The 21,030-nt window shown below is 45.6% G+C and overlaps 1 protein-coding gene across 2 annotated transcripts in view; it reads right to left on the reverse strand.

Annotated features, from left to right (window-relative positions):
• Window positions 1–21,030, reverse strand: part of LOC106611717 (dystrophin-related protein 2) — a 237,994-nt gene that overhangs the window by 143,359 nt on the left and 73,605 nt on the right. The window contains exon 1 of one of the 2 annotated variants that reach the window (XM_014212217.2): window positions 1,769–2,394. The exons of the other annotated variant lie outside the window; for it this stretch is intronic. The gene's annotated coding sequence lies outside the window, so the exon portion shown is untranslated. Of the gene's footprint in view, window positions 1–1,768; window positions 2,395–21,030 lie in introns of those variants that run through there. 2 annotated transcript variants of the gene reach the window in all.

Raw genomic sequence — 21,030 nt, forward strand, 5'->3', positions numbered from 1 at the left:
CTCCTCTCTCTCTCTCTCCCCTCTCTCTCCCCTCTCTCCCCTCTCTCTCCTTCTCTCTTTCCTTCTCTCTCTCCCTCTCTCTCCTTCTCTCTCTCCCTCTCTCTCCTTCTCTCTCTCCTCTATCTGCTTGCCTCTCATTATTGAGAGAGCCCTCTGTTTGTTCAAGGGCAATTTCTCAATTTTGTATGAATCAGCATCTCTCTCCCTCCTCTGAATAATCCACTGGCTGGATGATTAATCCTCTCTGTTCATGGTTCTTCAGTTATGTGGATAGGAGCTCAGATACTGTTAATACCTACAAGCCACACAGGCTCACTGGAACTCCAGCTATTAAACATATTAAAATCACCAGCAGCAATGAGCAGCCAACAGGACCTTTTCCCCAGCTTAGCCTAATATCGGTGAGCAATTATGACTGCACAGACAGACCGTAATAACACACAACACAGCGATATGAAGCGGAGTGACCATGTTTTGTTTGTTTACTTGATGGTATATTGAGCTGAATCAACAGAAAGGCCATCAACGACAGCAGTAGCGGTGGAACTGCGCCCCTGTTTACAGCTTTGACTGAGGAAGGCGTTTTTTCCAACCATACGAAGGGGAGCCTTGTGTTAGTGATGCCAGAACACTGCGCAGGCCTGGGCTATCTTCCTTCCTCTCCTCTCTGTGTCCAGACCGGAGACAAGCACTGGCATCAGTACTGGCAACTGCGTCAGGCAGGACCACCAGCATCGGACCAGCATACTCATGCATGCACAAGAGTGATGCACACATACACACAAACCATTGAAAATCATGGACACACACACAAACACACACACTACATTCCCCAACACACTTACACAGAGTAATTCAACGACACATACCATCAACTCATGTTGCACAAATGGACACATGAGTTTCATATGCTGTACAGGTCCATCTTTGGACATGTATTATTGATGAGTGTGGTATCTGATAATCGCTGAAGCACTCTCCCATTTTCCCAAGAGGGCTAAGCCTGTGTGGGTAGCACTGAGGTTTACCGGTAAGCTCTTCACTTCGTGCTGCAGCACTAGGCTGTATTTATTTAGTTTCTTTGGCAAGGATTCTCGCCTTGACTGAATTGAATAAAAACAGTCTATCACTGACTCATAAAACACCAAGGTGTCTTTAAAAAAAATACACCACCTCCTCAAAACCTAGCTGATCAACACAGTTCATTGTGAAAAACGAATTACTTAATTACTTATTAGAAATTTGTGACAGGGACATCTTGTCTATATAATGCAGTCTTTAACTCATTTGTCAGCTCAAGCCATCTCCAGTGACCATGCACCCAGATTAGCTACAGGGAACTAGAGATGAGACCATGAAAACACAGAATTAAACAGAACACAAATGCCCTATTTGATAAGTATTAATTGCTAACTATTACTATCAAACAAACCAGGTAAATATGCCATTTTCCTATCACAGTATTTTCCCCAGATGAGAAATAAATCAGATCAAAGACTATCCAAGATAAGATAAACAGCTTTTCCTCATCTCCCAGACAGACGGCAACTGTTCAACTATGCAGATAAAACTGCCAGCTGATCAAAGAAGTGACAGTAGTTCTAACTTCCTTCTATACGCGTACATACGACACCTTGATAATAATCTCCAGGTATCACCACCACCACTTTTCTCAGATCAGTCTCTCTGAGAAGTAGCAATACGGTATCTACACTACTTCACTCTCATTATGAAACCATAACAGATAGTTGACAGTTACCGTGCTTACCTTGATATAATAGAATCCCAACAGAGAGAATCCCTCCAGGAGCTACAGTAGGGCTACGATAGTGTTTCCTCTCACACTGAAGTTCCTGGGATTTTAAGAGGGGTTCCTCACTATTCCCAGAGTGACATTTGTCCTGTCTATAGGCTGCAGAGAATGGAGAGAATGCTGTGATGACTGGTGATGAGGGTGTGGTGGGGACACACAGAGAGACAGAGGCTCCCTCTCCGGTCAATGAACTTATTGTCACTGCACATTCCTCATCACACCAACCTGGTCCTCTACTCCTACCCACTGGCACTGGAAAAGGCCATCTGCCCAGGGTCCAACCGGTCAATGCCCTTCAGTGACATACAGGCTACAGCAGTGGTTCCCAAAAGGTTTTGTTCTGTGGTCTATCAAAAGCTTTTAGGAATTTCCCTATGGTCCTTTAAGATGAACAGCGAAGGGAGCCTTGTGACATCACTGCCGAAACAACACACTCTCTTCTTTGGAGAAGAAACAACGGGCTGGAGCTCTCACATGGGTTAAACTGCATAGCTGCTTGAGATTGGGTATGTACTCTCCTCCTTCCTCTCCTTCCAGAACAGAGAAAGTGACTGGCAAAGGCACCATCAGAAGACTAATGCCATAATCCAGTCTTAAGCCAGTAGAAAGGGCTGTGAACCACCAATGGGTCCTGATCCACCATCTGGGAATAATGAAGAACTGACCACCATGCAACAACACACAGGGCTGAGCAACACACACAGTGACACCCAGAACAAATCTCCCTCGCACCACAGCCAGTTTCCACTGGGTAGCGGCTTAAGACTCTGTGGCTGTGGATTTGTGACACAGTTTAATAACACAACTTTGGCTAGGACAACTAAATGTCAGGCCAACACAGAGTTAGAGAATGGGCTTCAAGGGGGTACAGTTTGTGGGGGGGATCCAGTGTGTGTGTGTGTGTGTGTGTCCACATGTGTGTAGCAGCTGCCTGATGGGGGTTAGTGGTGCCGCTACCCCCTTCTCCACTGGCCTGTACCCCACATCCCCCCCAACGGCCACCAGTTTTAGCTAACTGAGTCGTCAAGAGAAAACACAGCAGCCATAGAGCTTACTGAATCCACTGCTGCTCACACAGGAGAGAAAATGCTCGCAAATGCTAACACACACACACACACACAAAGTAGGTGCCCACAGGCCACAGGCTGTCAAAATGGAGATATATTCCCCTGAAAGTGGCAGCAGCCCTCCCAGCTCTGACTGGTCCTTGGATGTGATTTGTGACGCGGGCCACCAAGAAGAGCAGTCAGGAGAGAGGAAATGTTGCCCCACCCCCACCTACTCCTCCCACTTTCCCACTGAAAGATTTTACCCTCCAGTCTCAATTGTGATCCTTCCAACACTATTTCAATGACAAGTTTATAGGCGCTCTGCCCTTGCTCCGTTGGTTACTGAAGAGCGCTGCGTTTTGAAATTAGACCCCCATTAGCATTAGCAGTCATTATCCCGTATTTAAGGCTGTCTGACTGCCTGGCGGTGCAGAAGAGATGTTATTGGAGCACTTTCACCCGACACTCTTCTCAACGCGTCCTTAACATCAGGTGAACATGTTTTATTCATATACAGTATCTGTGTGCTAAGCTCTGTGAAGTGCTTGAGGGGCAGCAGTCAAACTTCAACTGACTACGTGATGACTGTGTGTGTGTGTGCGTGTGACCTTTTCCCCTGCCCTCTCCCCACAGGTTCCCACTTCAGAGGTGACATTCAGGGGCCGGGAGGGGCTGGAGGGCCCTTCATTTTGTTGGAGGTCCACAAGGACCCACGGTGTGGATAGTCTCTCCAGTGAAGAGCCCCTCTGGCCTCACTCCTCCTCCACTCTTAGCCCCCTGGCAGAGGGTAGCTGTACCGTAACTGTCACTAGTAAGTCCCAATGGAGATTAATTTGTGATCTATGCCTTCACTCTGTAAATATATCAAGGTCTATCTCATAACGACTCAACATCACCTTATGAACCTAATAGAGCCGTGGCTCAGTAAGCTCAATGATACAACAGCGTTCATCACAATATCCTCATACACTCTGAGTGTACAAAACATTACAAATATTGAGTTGCACCCCCATTTGCCCTCAGAACAGTCTCAATTTGCCAGGGCATGGACTGTACAAGGTGTCGAAAGTGTTCCACAGGGATCCTTCTTAAACCTGTCTCCTCCCCTTCATCTGTGTGTGTGTGTGTGTGTGTGTGTGCGCGCCTGTGTGCGTGTGTGTGTGTGTGCGCGCCTGTGTGCGTATCTGCCTGCCTGTTTGTATTCGGGGGGAGATCTCACACCGAATGAAGGTGCTTTTACCGGGAACTAGATAAATGTGTGTGTGTATGCCTTAGCCCAAAACATTATCGTCCGTGTGTGTTCCTGCATTCCACAGTGCTCATTTTCTAGTTGGAGACTGTAATTTATGGTGATGCCAGCCATACATTATGCAGTAAAACACTGGATGCTTATGCAACTGTCAGAATGTGGGTCTGGGAAGATTCATGTAATCTTCTGTTTAATTATATTTATGACTAATGCAGTGAGCTTCTGTGAGTCTCTCTGCTGTCAAGCTGTGGAGATCTAAGCTACAAAAGGTTCTTAATAAGGTTGTGTCGTCGCCGCAATAAATGCACCAGTCTGGTGAAACCTTGTCTGTTAAGGATAGAGATGACAGCTGAAGTGTTATGTTATATCAAAGAGGAAAGGTACTGTAGTTCCTCCTCCAGGATGCTTGTATGATTAACAGCACTTTCTCCTCCTCTACATGTAAGATCCTTCCCTGAGTGAATTGGTGATGTGATTCTAGAATATATATTTTTTTATTTTTCCTTTATTTAACTAGGCAAGTCAGTTAAGAACCAATTCTTATTTTCAATGACAGCCTAGGAACAGTGGGTTAACTGCCTTGTTCAGGGGAAGAATGACAGATTTTTACCTTGTCAGCTCGGGGATTCGATTTTGCAACCTTTCAGTTACTAGTCCAAAGCTCTAACCACTAGGCTACCTGCCACCCCAATATCAATATCAAATTGAAACACAGTGAAAACACTCAGGCTTATAGCATTGCGGAAGAAAAATCACAAAACAAAATTATCGTATTTGTTAGCTCAAGTACAAGTGTAGAAGCAATTAATTTGGTGGATTAAAGTGCCTTTCTTAATTAAAAAGCAGATTCCTTCCGGAGTAAACGAGCTTTGGTGCACCTTGTGCACATTCAAATGATCACTGAGTGCAACACCGACCGTGGTGGAACTAAGTGGTGGAATCTGGGAGCAATGGAAGGCAGAAAAGAAATCTAATTCCACTGAGGGTTCAATGAGTCACACAGTGGACAATATCCAATCTGCTATGACTGAGAATTAGGTGCCCTGACAAAATCATTCTCCGAAGTGATATTTCTGTCAAAGGAAAACATGTTTTATCTATCAAAGTGCTATTAGGGTGCCGTGCAATACTCTCATCCCTGCTGAAATGGCAGCACTGTGGATATAAAGTAGCGCAAGAGGCAAAATAGTCTAATATGATTGGCAGCAATAGGATTAAAATAAAATTTCAATCCATCTCTCAAACAGATTGTTACAGCCTCCCCCCTTGCCTTTCTAATAGAACCAGAAAGCTTTTAGGGGATTAGTTGGAGAAATTAGACTATTCATATCATTGGAGTTGACATTGTCTCATTGTTGAAGTATTCAACATATTCATATTACATATTTCTTTTAAATATCAAAATGCATCAGACTAAAATAAGCTTTGAAGTGAGAAATATGGGTTCTCTGGGAAATCAGAAACTAATCAACAGTCACCCAGTAAATTCATGCAATCCTCTCATCTGAAAGAACTGTTTTCCCACAACAAGTGTGCACTCTGTTTAGACTTAATTAAAACAAAATTAATACAAATAAAAACATACACCTCAGCTGCGTGTAAGCAAGTCTGATAAAAATACTCTACCCTGCTGCTGCTACTTTCTAAGAGCCAGCCACGTGTGCAGAGGGAACACTTGATTCAGAAAATAGCTAATTTGCCAAGCCCCAATTGAGATGCTGGCTAATTAAGATGAGTTTCTCAACAAAGACTGTAAAGTGAAATGTTCCATCAACACCATACAATGCAAGTGCTGCACATCACAAAGACTTTCATTTTACAGCGCCATCCCACCACACTGACCTAGCACTCCTTCTGCTTTTCTATAGGAGGTCCCTGCAATGTTTAGGCAAACAGCATATTGTGGTAATGTACCTAAAAAGCTGGTCTGCACACCGACATTAAGCTTGAAAGATGAAGAAGGAAGAATAAGAAGAAGGAGGAAGGAGAAGAAGAAGGAAAAGAAGAAGAAGGAAGAAGAAGGAAGAATAAGAAGAAGGAGGAAGGAGAAGAAGAATAAGAAGGAGAAGAAGAAGAAGAAGAAGGAAGAAGAAGGTGTTAAGGCTTAATCTTGAAGCCGTTGCAGCAGACTATTGAGTACACAATAATAGGTACCACGTGCTAATGATGGATACCGTCACCCACAGAAATAAAAGTCACGGCTGCCAACAGCTCTAATCAGTGAGAAAGTGATTTTAGTGGCTCACACACACAAGTTAGGCTCATTTGAAAGCTGGGAATCTCATTAAAGTGGAGACAAAGGACTTGTGACAGGGTCTGGTGTGACATTTGGCTCTCCACTCGCCGTCCACACTGGCAGGCCTGTCAGCCTTGTCACTTCCTATTTGCTGAGCCGGCCACAGAGATTGTGAGAGACAGGAAGGAGCCTGGTGACAGCTTGTTGTTAAGTAAAAAGCCAACCATGAATTATGAAAATGGGTGAGAATACTGCATTGAACTGCCCAGTGCATCATTAACTGACAAACAGTTATAAATGGTAGGATAAGTGGTACTGTGATGTACTGCACCTTGTACTGCAATGTACTGCACCTTGTACTGTAAAGTACTGCACCTTGTACTGTAAAGTACTGCACAGTGTACTGTAATGTACTGCACCTTGTATTGTAATGTACTGCAATGTACTGCACCTTTTACTGCAATGTACTGCACATTGTACTGTAATTGTACTGCACCTTGTACTGTAATGTACTGCACCTTGTACTGTGCCTTGTACAGCAATGTACTGCAATGTACTGCAATGTACTGTAATGTACAGTATGTACAATCCTACTGTACAGTATGTACTGTTTCTAAAGAGGACAATGAACCACAGTGTTTGTGTCGAGATGCAGTCAAAATCAGAAAGATGAGTGAAAGACCCAAAGTTTTCCTAGTTAGGTCAAATGGTGAAAAATAACTCCTGGCCTTAATCATGATAGAAGTTACTACAATTGGAAAATAAGACATGAAGAAACCATGAAGGCGGCAAGAAGGCAAACGTGTTTTGCTGGTAGCATAAGACAAGACATAACATACACATTGCCTTACAAACTCAATCTAATTAAGACTCATACTAATCTGATGTTCAAGGAAATAGGGTCGTGTCTGTTTTCCTCTAATTACCAGAAACGAGTGTAGTCACACAGAAGAAATGTTTACTATAATTATTTATGAAAGTCATGACAAGACATACTGAAAGGGAAAGAAAACAAGATGCAGACTGAACGTAATTCAATGCACAAATCAAAGGAGTCACATAAGAATATCAAAGCACCAATCACTTGAAGCCTTCGGTAACCCCAATCGAAAATCACACTCCAGGGCCTCCTGAGTGTGGCAGAACGTGGGTTCAGACCCGGGTTCATGCCCGGGCTGTGCCATAACCGGCCGTGGCCGGAAGTCCCATAGGACGGTGCACAATTGGCTCAGGGTCATCTGGGTTAGAGGAGGGTTTGGCTGCGGGGGCTTTACTTGGCTCACCGCACCCTAGCGACTCCTTGGGGCAGGCCGGGCGCCTGCAGGCTGACACTGTTCGCCAGTTGAATGGTGTTTCCTCCGACACATTGGTGCGGCTGGCTTCCGGGTTAAGCTGGCGGGTGTTAAGGAGCGCAGTTAGGCGGGACATGTTTCTGAGGATGCATGACTCCACCTTCGCCTCTCCTGAGCCCATTGGGGAGTTGCAGCGATGAGACTAGTAAAAAATTGGGGAGAAAAAGGGGGAGAAAACAAAAAGTAATACACAAAAAAAATACAAAAAAAACATTCACACTCCAACATAATGTTCAAGGCCCTGCCTGGGGTTGATTTTTTGTGCTTTAGGAAAAGGGTGAGATGGAAAGAAAGAGTAATTTGTTTCTATGACATTAATTGGGTCTGTTTCAATGCACTAACGATGTGCTAATGATGGAGGAGAGCTTAAAATATTCAGGTAATGTTCATCCTCAGCATGTCTCTGAGAACATATAAAAATGTTCTAACTTCCTGTTACCCTCAGTTCAAAGTCTGGTAATTTGAAGACTCTTGACTATTTCTGGAATTTTTCCCAAAAGGGTAAGGACCCCCAGACCCCTCTCCCTCTACTTGACATGGGGCTACAGGTTTGGATGGTTGAGAGAAGTGTAGGCCTCCTCAACACATTCCTAAAAACACTGCCCTTTGGCAAAGGGAGAGTAGGCAGCAAGAATGCACAGAAAGTGACATTTAAGAACAGTCCTTTGGAAATGACATTCATTGTTTCCAGAGTTGAAGACACAGTTGTACACAGAGGGTGGTATTCAGGCCAGTCTCTGATAAAAAGGTCCAAAATGAGGCATGAAAGCTTCCGTTAAATTGGTACACAGGACTAGGAAAGAGTGCAACACAAGCACTAGCATGGAGGGATGGCCTGTCGTTAAGCAGAAGGAAAGACAAAACACCAAAGCTACAGCCTCTGAATGTAAACCGTTAAGAGTACATGAGAGAAAGGGTAGAGCACCGTTTACAATGAGGTGCAGGTACACCATGGGAGAGTTTAATGGAAAGAGCCCACAGCCACAGCCTGAACACCATGCGGTTACAACAAAATTAGTCAGATGAACGGCATTATTTTGTCTGGTAAAAAGAGTTTTATGTAACCCCCAAAGAAAGGAAAAGTGGCAGAGAAATAGAACAAGAAGAAGTGAGAAAATGTGTTGTAGCTCATTAGAATGTGAGAACTGAAGGACAGTTACTATGGCTACAGTGCCGTTATCTCATCTCCCTGTCATTATCCAACTCTGTATCGGACCTGTATGAAAATCACTCAGCTTATCCGCATCATTTGATGAGCTGCACATAACAATATAAAGCTCATTGAGACACATACAGTACAATGGTTATTGTATGAGGCAAACATTTACCTCCCACCAGACCAGTGGAGACTGCTGAGGGGAGGACGGCTTATAATAATGGCTGGAACGGTGTGAATGGAATGGTATCAAACACATGGAAACCACAAGTTTCATGTATTTGTGATCATCCCACTCATTCCCCTCCAGCCATTACCACGAGCCCGTCCTACCCAGTTCAGGTGCCAACAACCTCCTCTGCACCAGATTATTGGGTGTTTTGGCAACGGGTGGGGAGGGGGGTTGGATCTGCTTTCTAACAATGAGAATACAGTGGCCTGTCAAGCTGTCTAGCTGCATTTACTGGCTTCCTCCAAGCAGTTTACTCTGCCTATCCCCCTTCATGCCAACTCATCCTGAAGTCAGAACAAACACAGAGAGCACTGAGGTTAACGCGAGCGGAGAGATCATAGAATAACTATGGCCTGCTTTTCCACCCAAACCCACAAGGAAACCAAAGGGACATGTTATTCACCAAGCTACTTTGATATTCATACATTCAAACGGATGATGTCATAACATTGCAATACATTCCTGATAGGAAGGTTAGTTTAGAAACACTTGACCCTTCTGATGGCCTGAAAACAGAGGTTTTGGAATAAAGCGTTTGGTAAAACTTTGCTGTTGTGAATCAAAGGATATTGTAGCAAAAGTTAGTTAAAGCTGGTGTTGTTGCTGGGGCTCATGTCTCCAGGCGAGTCATCTCTTTGTGGGAGAGATAAAGAGGAGAGATAAGATGAATTTGATTAATGGCTCTTTGGCTATGGGATGCCACAGGCAATGCCTTTCATTGCAGATCTTTCGTTTGGAAAACCAGAAAGAGCACTGTGTTCCTTTCAACTTGGCCCACACCTGCAACGCTACAGAGAAACAACCAAATGATCAAGAGAATAAATTCCTCCTTTTCATTGGTTGATTCAACCATCCAACTACTGGGAATGTTGTTAAACTCGTCTGAAGCGAACTCAAATCCTCAATGATACTAAAACATACAATCCCCTCCGTATCTATTTGGACAGTAGCTAAAATTAACAATAACAGTTAGTTTTCAGTTTTCCCCTCCCCACTCAGACCAATCCCAGAAGGTCCTAGCAAAATTCTTGATTGATAAATTGCTTTTTTCCTTTTTGACCATTTTAATTGAAAACAATCACAGTAAGGTACTTAATTGTTATCCAAAAATGATTTGATATCGAGATTAAAAAAAACGGCAGCATTGGCCCTTTAATAGCTGAGGAAGAACATTTAAGAACCTTCATTTTGTTTTCAGTGAAGGCTACACATTGAAAGTTGAATCTTGTAACATTATACGCAAGCACAGTTCAAAATGTTTGTGCAAATCATCCATTGACATCCATGGCATCTGTGTATGATTTAAGCAAAACCCTGGGTTCTGTTGTGTGTTTCTAGGTGTTTCCAGCCCTGGGCCTTGGCAGAACAAGTCCATAATCATGTTTCTAAGCAGACTCATAAAGCACGGTGAAGACCTCCGCAGGGAACCACGCTGCGTAAACAATACCCTCGCTTTGTCATGCTGTTGAATTAGGGGATCACTACACGCATGTAATTAACATTTGTATTTGACGGAGGACAATAATTAATCTTTGTTAAATGGAAATCGAGCAAACGTCTCCTGCTGAGAAATGGAGAGAAATATGGAGTTGATATGGAGTCGTGGGGTTAAACTGAGAGAAGGCAAAAACAAGACTCATTTGGTTGTCAAGCACCAAATAATATCAACAAGAGCAAAATAAGCCAAAAATAAACAGCTAGTGTTCCACATTCGGTACTAGTGTTTCTTTAGGAGCAGGCTGGCAGTGTCTCTGGGAAAAGGCAGGAGGAGAGATGTCTACTGTAGGAGGGAGAGCGCTGACTGGTTGTGATCAGTCGTTCCTTGTCTTTCCAGGGAAAGTCTGTATGCTGCAGGAGATGTGGGTGAGCTGATGAAAAAGGTGACAGAGTGATACGTTGTGACTGCAGTGGTAGAAATTCTAATGATCTGTCCTAACCTTTTGGGGTGGTGTCTGAATGATCCCTGGATAAACTAAATACAATAGACAAAGTCATTTAAATACAGCAGAAAGAGGGAGAGAGAGAGGGAAAGGGGTAGAGAGAGAGAGAGAGAGAGAGAGAGAGAGAGAGAGAGAGAGAGAGAGAGAGAGAGAGAGAGAGAGAGAGACAGTGTGAAAAAGAGAGAGGGGGATAAAAACTTTGAAGCAGCAATGCCTTCCTGCCTGGAGGCAGTAGCGTGCCTGCTCTCCCTCTTCATTTCTCCTGAGCGAGGGGCTGTTTGAGTGGCTTTGAAGATCACAGTGATACCAGCCAAGGCAGCCCAGAACAAGACATCATCTCTCTCTCTTTCTCTCTCCCTACATCTTTCTCTCTTTCCATCTTTCTCAATCTCTCTCTATATATCTGTCAGTGGTGCTCTCTTCTCCCTTCTATCCTCATGCTCTTTTTCGCTCTTCCTTCCTTTCCATCCTCCCTCCATCTTCCCTCCATCTCTCTCGAGCCCTCAACCCTGGGGAAAGAAGAGAAGGGGTAGTTGTTTGGGAGTTTGTTTCAACATAATAGTGTCCACAGACCACCGATCACCACCATTACGATGCACTCAAAGACAAGGTAAAGGAGAATGAGATAGAAAGAGAGTGAGAGAGAGAGAACGAGAGAGATGGAGAGAGACAAAGAGAGAGAGAGCAAGAGGAACAGAGGAGGCTTAGCGGTAATCAGGCCGGCCAAACCCCACAGGAGGGTACAACAGATAAACCAATCAGGAGTTCTTAGAAGCATAAAGATAAAGATAGGGTAAGTGAGAAAAAGACAGAGAGAGCAAGAGAAAGAGAGGCAATGTGTGTGATAAACAGTGGGGGAGGAAGAGAGAGAGAGAGAGAGAGAGAGACTTTTTGACTTTCTTTACTGAAACATTCTCATTTCATTTAAAACTCACCCCCCCCCCCCTAAAAATAAAACCAAAAATATATCCTGTAATGCATACATGTACCATACTCACCTTTCCATCTACCACATGATACAAACCAACATCACACCTTTGACCCTGTTCCTCCTTGTTAGCCAAATAACTTTGCCTGAGCAAACAGAAAATTAAACAAAACACATTTGGCCTTCTCCTTGCTCGAATACCTGTATCCCATTATAAACACCCCAACAGTAAAAACCTCCCCCAACCTCTCACACAGACATTCCAACAGAGACATTAGTGACATTAACCTGGTGCACACAGAAAACACATGAATCACAGTTTCACTCATAACACAGAAAGGACACCCCTGCCTGACTCCCGGTTCAACCCGTGCCAGCCAGCTGTTAGTGGCCAGGGCTCCATGAAGAACCCTCCACTGAAGGTCCCCTGACCTCTTTGGTACTGGGGGTTTGTAGAGGCCCCTCCATCTAAAACCCACCATACTCTCTGCCCCACATACCCCCTGCCACTGTTAGGCTCCTAATGTTCCTAACCTTAACGCAGAGGTTGTAGAGGGCTTTACCTCCCACCCCTTCAAACTCCCCCAGGCTCGGAGTGTTAAAATCGAACAAGTCCTCCAGACCCCCTTGCCAGTCTCCAGTCTCTGCCGTCACCTGCAGTGGCGGAAGACTTGGTGGCCCTTCTCCCTTTGGCTGCTCAAACATCCCCCTTACCGACTCAGACAGTGCCTCCTGGACCTCCTCCAGGAATCTCTCCAGCAGCCTAAGAGACGTTATTCCTGTTTGCTGTGCCAAGACTTCCGGGCTTTTCCACCCCTCCTCTCCCAGCAGTCTCAGGTCACCCAGCCTTTGTACACCCCCTGCCATCAGTTGCCTCTGCAGGGTGGCCGACTGGACCGATCTCAAAGGAATGGCTGGGTTGTGGAAGATAGGCTCCTCCCACACCCACAGCCCAGGCTCCACACCCCCTTCTCGTGTGTGCCTTAGCAGCTGCCAGGCCCTCAGCATTGCAGAGTAAAAATCTGAGAGACCTGCTGTACTCAGCCTCTCCAGCTTCATGAGGAACAGCTGCCGGTCCAACCCTAATCCGCCAGCTCTCCTCAGCAGCGCGCATGCTGGTTCCCTCCAGCCATCATCTGTATGGTACAGCAGTCTCTGCACCGCCTTTAGCCAGAAAGCAGCCATCCTGCTCTCCATTTCCACCAGGCCCTGTCCTCCTTCATGGACGGTCATGTACAACACTGCCGCCCTCAGCCAGTGATGGCCCGACCAGAAGTCCACCAGCTTGCGTTGCAGGTCTGCGAGCAGACCGGCGGGGGGTTGAGGACAGCCAGTTTATGCCACAGGGAAGATGCCACCAGGTTGTTAATTATTAGCACCTTCCCTCTATATGACACTTGGGACAGGAGAAAACCTCCACCTGGCCAGTCTTGACACCACTGCTTGTGACAGCCCCTCCCAGTTCTTCCTGACCCACTTCTCATTTTGACATTTTTTTTTTTTACATTTTAGTCATTTAGCAGACGCTCTTATCCAGAGCGACTTACAGTAGTGAATACATACATTTCATACAATTTTTTTTTTTTTGGCGTACTGGTCCCCCGTGGGAATCGAACCCACAACCCTGGCGTTGCAAACACCATGCTCTACCAACTGAGCCACACGGGACTAAGCCCAGGTACACCCCCAACACTTTAAGCCCTTCACAACCCCACTGCAAACCCCCTGGAAGCAGAGCAGGAGCCCTATCCCCCCATGCCCCACATAACAGAGCTTTGCTCTTGCCCCAGTTTACCTTTGCTGATGAAGCTCCCTCGTTCAGACTGGTCTCTAGTGCCTGCATATCTTGACCATCCCTGACCATCACAGAAACATAATCTGCATATGCTGACACTGCTATTCCTGTCACCAGTTCCATGCCTGTCCAGCACACTCCCTGCAGTCTCCTGCGTAGCAGTCCTAAAAAAGGCTCAATGGCTAGTGTGTATAACTGCCCAGATAGAGGGCATCCTTGTCTAATGCCCCGTCTCACCCAGACTGGCCTACTGAGCCCCCCTCCCACCTTGACCATACATGATGCCCCAGCATACAACAGCTTCACACAGGTCAAAAAACTCTTCCCAAACCCAAACACAGACATCACATTAAACAGATACTCATGGTCCACTCTATCAAAAGCCTTCTCTTGATCTAAAGAGATCAGTCCAATGTTCACATTAGAACCTCTCGACAAGTCCAACATGTCCCTAATTAAGAACAAGTTGTCCATGATTGAGCGTCCCGGTACACAATATGTTTGGTCCTTATGTACTATCGAGTCCAAATGGGACTTCAGTCTGTTAGAGAGGACCTTGGCAAATATCTTGTAGTCCACACAGAGTAATGCCACAGGCCTCCAGTTCTTAAGTTCACACAAGTTCCCTTTTTTGGGCAGGAGAGTCAGAGCCGCCCGACGGCAGCTCATCGGCAACTCTCCTACCCCGACGCATTCACGCAACACGCAAAAGAAGTCCTGTCCAATTATTCCCCAGAATTCTTTATAAAACTCCACTGGGAGTCCATCGACCCCCGGTGCACAACCAGGGGACATCTGGGAACGGCCTCTGCCAGTTCATGGGACAACAGAGTAATGTCCATTTCATCCCTCTGTGCCAGAGAGAGCTTAGGGAGTCCTGTGAACAAGACCTGAGCACACAAAGGATCACACACTTCTGCACAATACAATTCAGTATAAAACTCCACAGTCCGCTCCCGCATCTCACCCACCACAGAGGTCACCCGCCCATCAGACAGCCGTAGACAATGCATACCCTTGGCTTCACTGCTCTGTCTTTCCAAACCAAAGAAGAAGGAGCTGGGAGCATCCATCTCCTTGAGCATGGAGAACCTAGCTCTTACAAGTGCTCCCTTTGCTTTAACCTGGAAAAAACTGCCCAGGTCCCTACGTAACTCAGCTAAATTAGCCTGGAGGCCTACATTGCCTTGCCCCACCATCTCTACCTCCATCTCTACCTCCATCTCGCTAATACACCGCTCTAGTTCCCCCAATACTCTCCTAGGCTCTGAGGATGAGAGAGCTGTGTACTGTTGACAGAAAAGGCGAATTTGGACGTTCCCCACATCCCACCATTGGCTCAGAGACTCATACTCCTCTCTTCACTGCCCCCACCTTTCCCAAAAGATCTGGAAACCTGAGCAAAAAGTGGCATCTTGTAAGAGCTTTACATTGAACTTCCAATAAGATTCCTGCCGGGGCCCTGGTGAAATAGATAGCCGAGCCATGGTTATGTGATGATCCGAAAACCCCACAGGGAGAATGGTAGCGCCCAACAGCCTATTGCTCCGATTCCTAGACATATAAAACCGATCAAGTCGGGCTGCACTCACCCTAGACCCAAAAACCTTCACCCATGTATACTGTCTTGTGTTGGGATGTCTAATTCTCCAAACATCCACTAGGTCGAACTGATTAACGATGTCCCTTAACACTCCCACTGACACTGAATGAGGCTCCTCTCCATTTCTGTCTTTTGTAAAATCTATTGTGCAGTTCCAGTCCCCTCCGACCACCAGAGTCTCCTCAGGCGCTACCTACGAGAGTTCCTGTCTAAGACTCCCAAATAGAACCCCTCTTTCTCTCCCTGTAGTAGGCGCATACACATTTATAAAGACAAAACCCATGTTGTTGATTTCTGCTTTAACAACAAGGAGCCTACCCCTGCACACCTCCTTTGAGGAGCAAATTTTTACAGACAGACCCGGTGCAAAAAGGACTGCCACTCCTGCATTAAGATTTGTCCCATGGCTCAACACACTTGCCCCTTTCCACCAGAGCCCCCAATCGACTTCATTCAACACATCGCTATGTGTCTCCTGCAGAAACAACACCTGTACTTTTTTTTGTTTTACATATTCACCCAACACACTCCTCTTTCCCGCATCTCTGGCGACATTTATATTGAGCGAGCCTACCCGAAGAATCTCCATAAGAAGTGGGAGAAAAGCCAGCAGAGAAACAGACCAATAGCAAAGCTCAAAAAGCCCCAGTGTCAGAAAGAAAATATCCATCTAAACAGTGTCTGAAGGTAAACCTTTACGCACTGTTGTGACCCACTTCCTCAACCTAAACCGTTTCCTGGGTGAGAGGACACCATGCCCCTCATTTTTCATTGCATGTTGTACTGATCGTACAAACTTTCTTGGATCAGAGAAAAAAGCCTCAAGATTTACTTATTTCCCCTTGGTCTCATTCAGGAACCTTGTCAGTTCTCTCAACGTGTACTTAGACCCCTCTGCTTGACTGGCTGTCAGCTCCGGGCCCATTGAAGAGGAGTCTGAAAAAAATAACTCCTCATCCTCTTCCTCAGACTCACTTTCCTCCTCATCTCTATCTCCCACCCTGAACACCTGCTCTTCCTCTCTGGTCAGGGCATCCCCCACAGCAACAGGCAAAGTTTCCATTGTGCCTTTAACCACACCCTTTTTCCTTTTCAGCTTGACACCCTCCTCCTCCCCCCCTAGTCTTACACTTCCCCACTATACTCTCCTCATCCACTAGCATAACCTGACTAGACCCAGCATCATCTACACCACACTCCATAGCATGACTAGGCCCAGCATCATTTACACCACCCTCCATATCATAACTAGGCCCAGTCTCAGCTACCCCACCATCTCTAGCCTGACTAAACCCAGCCTCCGCCACACCACCATCCATAGCCTGACTAGACCCAGCCTCCACTACCCCACCATCTCTAGTCTGACTAGACCCAGCCTCCTCTACCCCACCATCCCTGGCATGACTAGGCCCAGCCTCAGCTACACCACCATCCCTGGCATGACTAGGCCCAGCCTCTGCTGTCTGCATCTCATTACCCCCTGCACTTTGACCTCGATTTCCCCCACTGGCGCTTGTACCCTCACCTTGTCTACGGCCTTTATGTGGGCACGCAAAGCTCTTATGCCCCAAATCCCCACACTCAAAACACAGACTGTCTGTGCTGGCAAACCCTGCATAGAGCCCCTCCCCATGCCTCACTTTAAAATGCACATTTAGTTGTTGCTCATTGTTGTTCAGAAACATAAACACTTGCCTCCGGAACGAAACAACGTGCTTAACAGCATCTGCCTGAAAACCTGCTGACAGTACACGAAAACCGCTAGCAAATTTGCAACAACTACTCTTGTCGAAGGGGTAGAGAGAGGTAAAACTGGCACCAACACATCCCTTACAAATATTCCGCTAGCAATTAGCCTACCAACCAAATTTTCTCTTTTCATGAACACCACCACAGCTTTGTTCATTCTAGAAGCAGAATGTATAAATTCAGCTCCTACCTGTTCACCGACCGCGAGCAGAACCTCCTCCACCTAAACTACATTCTCAGGAACACACCTGAATCAATGCCGTATCGACAGCATCTCCTCCGCGCTAGGCTGAGAAGCCATCGCACACAACACACCTTGCAAACCCCAGGAAACTTACTCTGTCCTCTTCCACCCTAACTTTGAAAAAAAACTGAGGACACCGCTAAAACAAATAGTGCATTAACCCTCCACCATAGAAAATAAAATGGAAAGAAAAGACCAAGAAAATAATCTAGAAAGTTAGTTAAGACAGAGCCCTCCACACCAAACACTCAAACTCCAAAAAACTCCCAGCATGCACTGCGAGAGAGAGAGAAAGGAAGACAGTGAGAGATAGAGGAAGAGAGAGTGAGAGAGAGGAAGGAACAGAATGTGTGAGAGAGAGAGAGGAAGGAACAGAATGTGTGTGTGTGAGAGAGAGAGAGAGAGAGAGAGAGAGAGAGAGGAAGGAAGTGAGAGAAAGAATGAGAGAGAATGAGAGAGAGAGAGAAAGGAAGACTGACTTTTTTTTATGAAACATTCTCATTTCATTAAAACCTTTCCCCCCCTTAAATAAAACACCAAAATATATCCTGTACTGCATACATGTACCATACTCACCTTTCCCTCTACCCCATGATACAAACCAACATCACACATCACAATAACCAAAACCTCATCACTTCTACAACCATATATCCAAAACATCTTCCCCAGCTATACAGACAGCCCCCCTGACACACCATATCTCCTGAAACATCTTCCCCAGCTATACAGACAGCCCCCCTGACACACCATATCTCCTGAAACATCTTCCCCAGCTATACAGACAGCCCCCCTGACACACCATATCTCCTGAAACATCTTCCCCAGCTATACAGACAGCCCCCTGACACACCATATCTCCTGAAACATCTTCCCCAGCTATACAGACAGCCCCCCCAACACACCATATCTCCTGAAACATCTTCCCCATTTATACAGACAGCCCCCCCGACACACCATATCTCCTGAAACATCTTCCCCAGCTATACAGACAGCCCCCCTGACACCCCATATCTCCTGAAACATCTTCCCCAGCTATACAGACAGCCCCCCTGACACACCATATCTCCTGAAACATCTTCCCCAGCTATACAGACAGCCCCCCCAACACACCATATCTCCTGAAACATCTTCCCCAGCTATACAGACAGCCCCCCTGACACACCATATCTCCTGAAACATCTCCACACTTTTTATCATTCTATAGTACTCAAATTCCACCCTAAGATACACAGAGACCATCCCTTAAATAATAGTAAAGGGTCTGTTATCCCCCCACCTTTGACCCTGTTCCTCCCTGTTAGCCAAATAGACAACTTTGCCTGAGCAAACAGAAAACACACATTTGGCCTTCTCCTTATTTGAATAGTTGTACCCCATTATAAACATCCTGACAGTAAAACCCTCCCCCAACCTCTCACACAGACATTCCAACAGAGGCATTAGTGACATTAACCTGGTGCACACAGAAAACACATGAATCACAGTTTCACTCATAACACAGAAAGGACACCCCTGTCCGACTCCCGGTTCAACCCGTGCCAGGCAGCTGTTAGTGGCAAGGGCTCCATGAAGAACCCTCCACTGGGGATTTGTAGCAGTGGTGGAAAAAGTACTCAATTGTCATACTTGAGTAAAAGTAAAAATACCTTAACAGAAAATGACTCAAGTAAAAGTGAAAGTTACCCAGTAAAATACTACTCGAGTAAAAGTCTAAAAGTATCTGGTTTTAAATGTACTTAAGTACAGTGGTGGAAAAAGTATTAAACTGTCATACTTGAGTAAAAGTACAAAGTAAAAGTAAGTGCTATACATCAAATTCCTTATGTTAAGCAAACTAGACGGCACTATTTTTGTATTATTTTTAATAATGGACAGAAAGGGGCACACTCCAACACTAATTTACAAACACAGTAGTTGTGTTTTGTGAGTCCGCAAGATCAGAGGCAGTAGGGATGACAAGGCGTTATATTGATACTGTAGGTGCCATAATGCTGTCCTGCTGGAGCATTCTAAATGTAAAGAGTACTTTTGTGTGTTAGGGAAAATGTAAGGAGTAAAAAGTACATTATTTTCTTAAGGAATGTAGTGGAGTAAAAGTAAAAGTAGTCAAAAATATAAATAGTTAAGTAAAGTACAGATACCCCAAAAAAACTACTTAAGTAGTACTTAAAAGTATTTTTACTTAAGTACTTTACACTACTGGTTTGTAGAGCCCCTCCATCTAAAACCCACCATACTCTCCACCCCACATACCCCCTGCCACTGATGTGCCTTCACTCCTGATAGGCTCCTAATGTTCCTTGCATTCCGAGGCCCTGGTGAGATGGACAGCCAAGCCAAGGTTATGTGGTGATCCGAAAAACCCACCGGGAGAATGGTAGCGCCCAACAGCCTGTTGCTCTGATTCCTGGACATGTAAAACCGATCAAGCCGGGCTGCACTCACCCTAGCACCAAAAACCTTCACCCACGTATACCGTCTTGTTCTCCAAACATCCACTAGGTCGAACTGCTTAATGACGTCCCTTAACACTCCCACTGAGCCTGAATGAGGCTCCTCTCCATTTCTGTCTTAAGTAAAATCCATTGTGCAGTTCCAGTCCCCTCCGACCAGCAGCGTCTCCTCAGGCGCTACCTGTGAGAGTTCCTGTCTAGACACAATAGAAGTCCGCTCTCTCTCCCTGTGTTAGGGGCATACACATTTATAAAGACAAAACCCCTGTTGTTAATTTCTGCTTTTACTACAAGCAGTCTACCACTACACACCTCCTTTGAGGAGAACATTTTTACAGACAGACCAGGTACAAAAAGGACTGCCCCCAATCGACTTCATTCACCACATAACTATGCATCTCCTGCAGAAACAACACGTGTACTTAAAAAAAAAAAATACATATTCACTCAACACACTCTTCTTTCCCGCATCTCTGGCGCCATTTATATTAAGCGAGCCTACCCCTAGGGTCTCCATAAGAAGTGGGAGAAAAGCCAGCAAAGAAGAGACCAATAGCAAAGCTCAAAAAGCCCCAGTGCCAGAAAGAAACTATACATCTAAACAGTGTCTGAAGGTCGACCCTTACGCACTGTTGTGACCAACTTCCTCAACCTAAACCGTTTCCTGGGTGAGAGAACACCATGCTCCTCATTTTTCATAGCATGTTGTACTGATCTTACAAACGTTCCCGGATTGGAAAAAAAAGCCTCAAGATTTACTTATTTCCCCTTGGTCTCATTCAGGAACCTTGTCAGTTCCCTCACCGTGTACTTTGACCCCTCTGCTTGACTGGCTGTCAGCTTTGGACCCATTGAGGAGGAGTCTGAAAAAAAAGCCTCCTCATCATCCTCTTCCTCAGACTCACCTTCCTCCTCCTCATCTCCATCTCCCATCCTGACCACCTGCCCTTCCTCTCTGGTCAGGGCCTCCTCCCGAGCACCAGGCAAAGGTTCCTTGGTGCCTTTGACCATCCCAGCCTCTCCCCTCCCACCACCTTTCTTTTCCCCCTTTTTCATTTTCCGCTTGACACCGTCCTCCTCCCCCCTAGTCTCTTACCCTTCCCAACTATACTCTCCTCGTCCACTAGCATAACCTGACTAGGCACCGCACCATCTACACCACCATCCATAACATGACTAGACCCAGCCTTATCTACAACACCATCCATGATATGACTAGACCCAGCCT

The sequence above is a fragment of the Salmo salar genome, chromosome ssa09 (assembly GCF_905237065.1).
Source record: "Salmo salar chromosome ssa09, Ssal_v3.1, whole genome shotgun sequence".
NCBI lineage: Eukaryota > Metazoa > Chordata > Actinopteri > Salmoniformes > Salmonidae > Salmo > Salmo salar.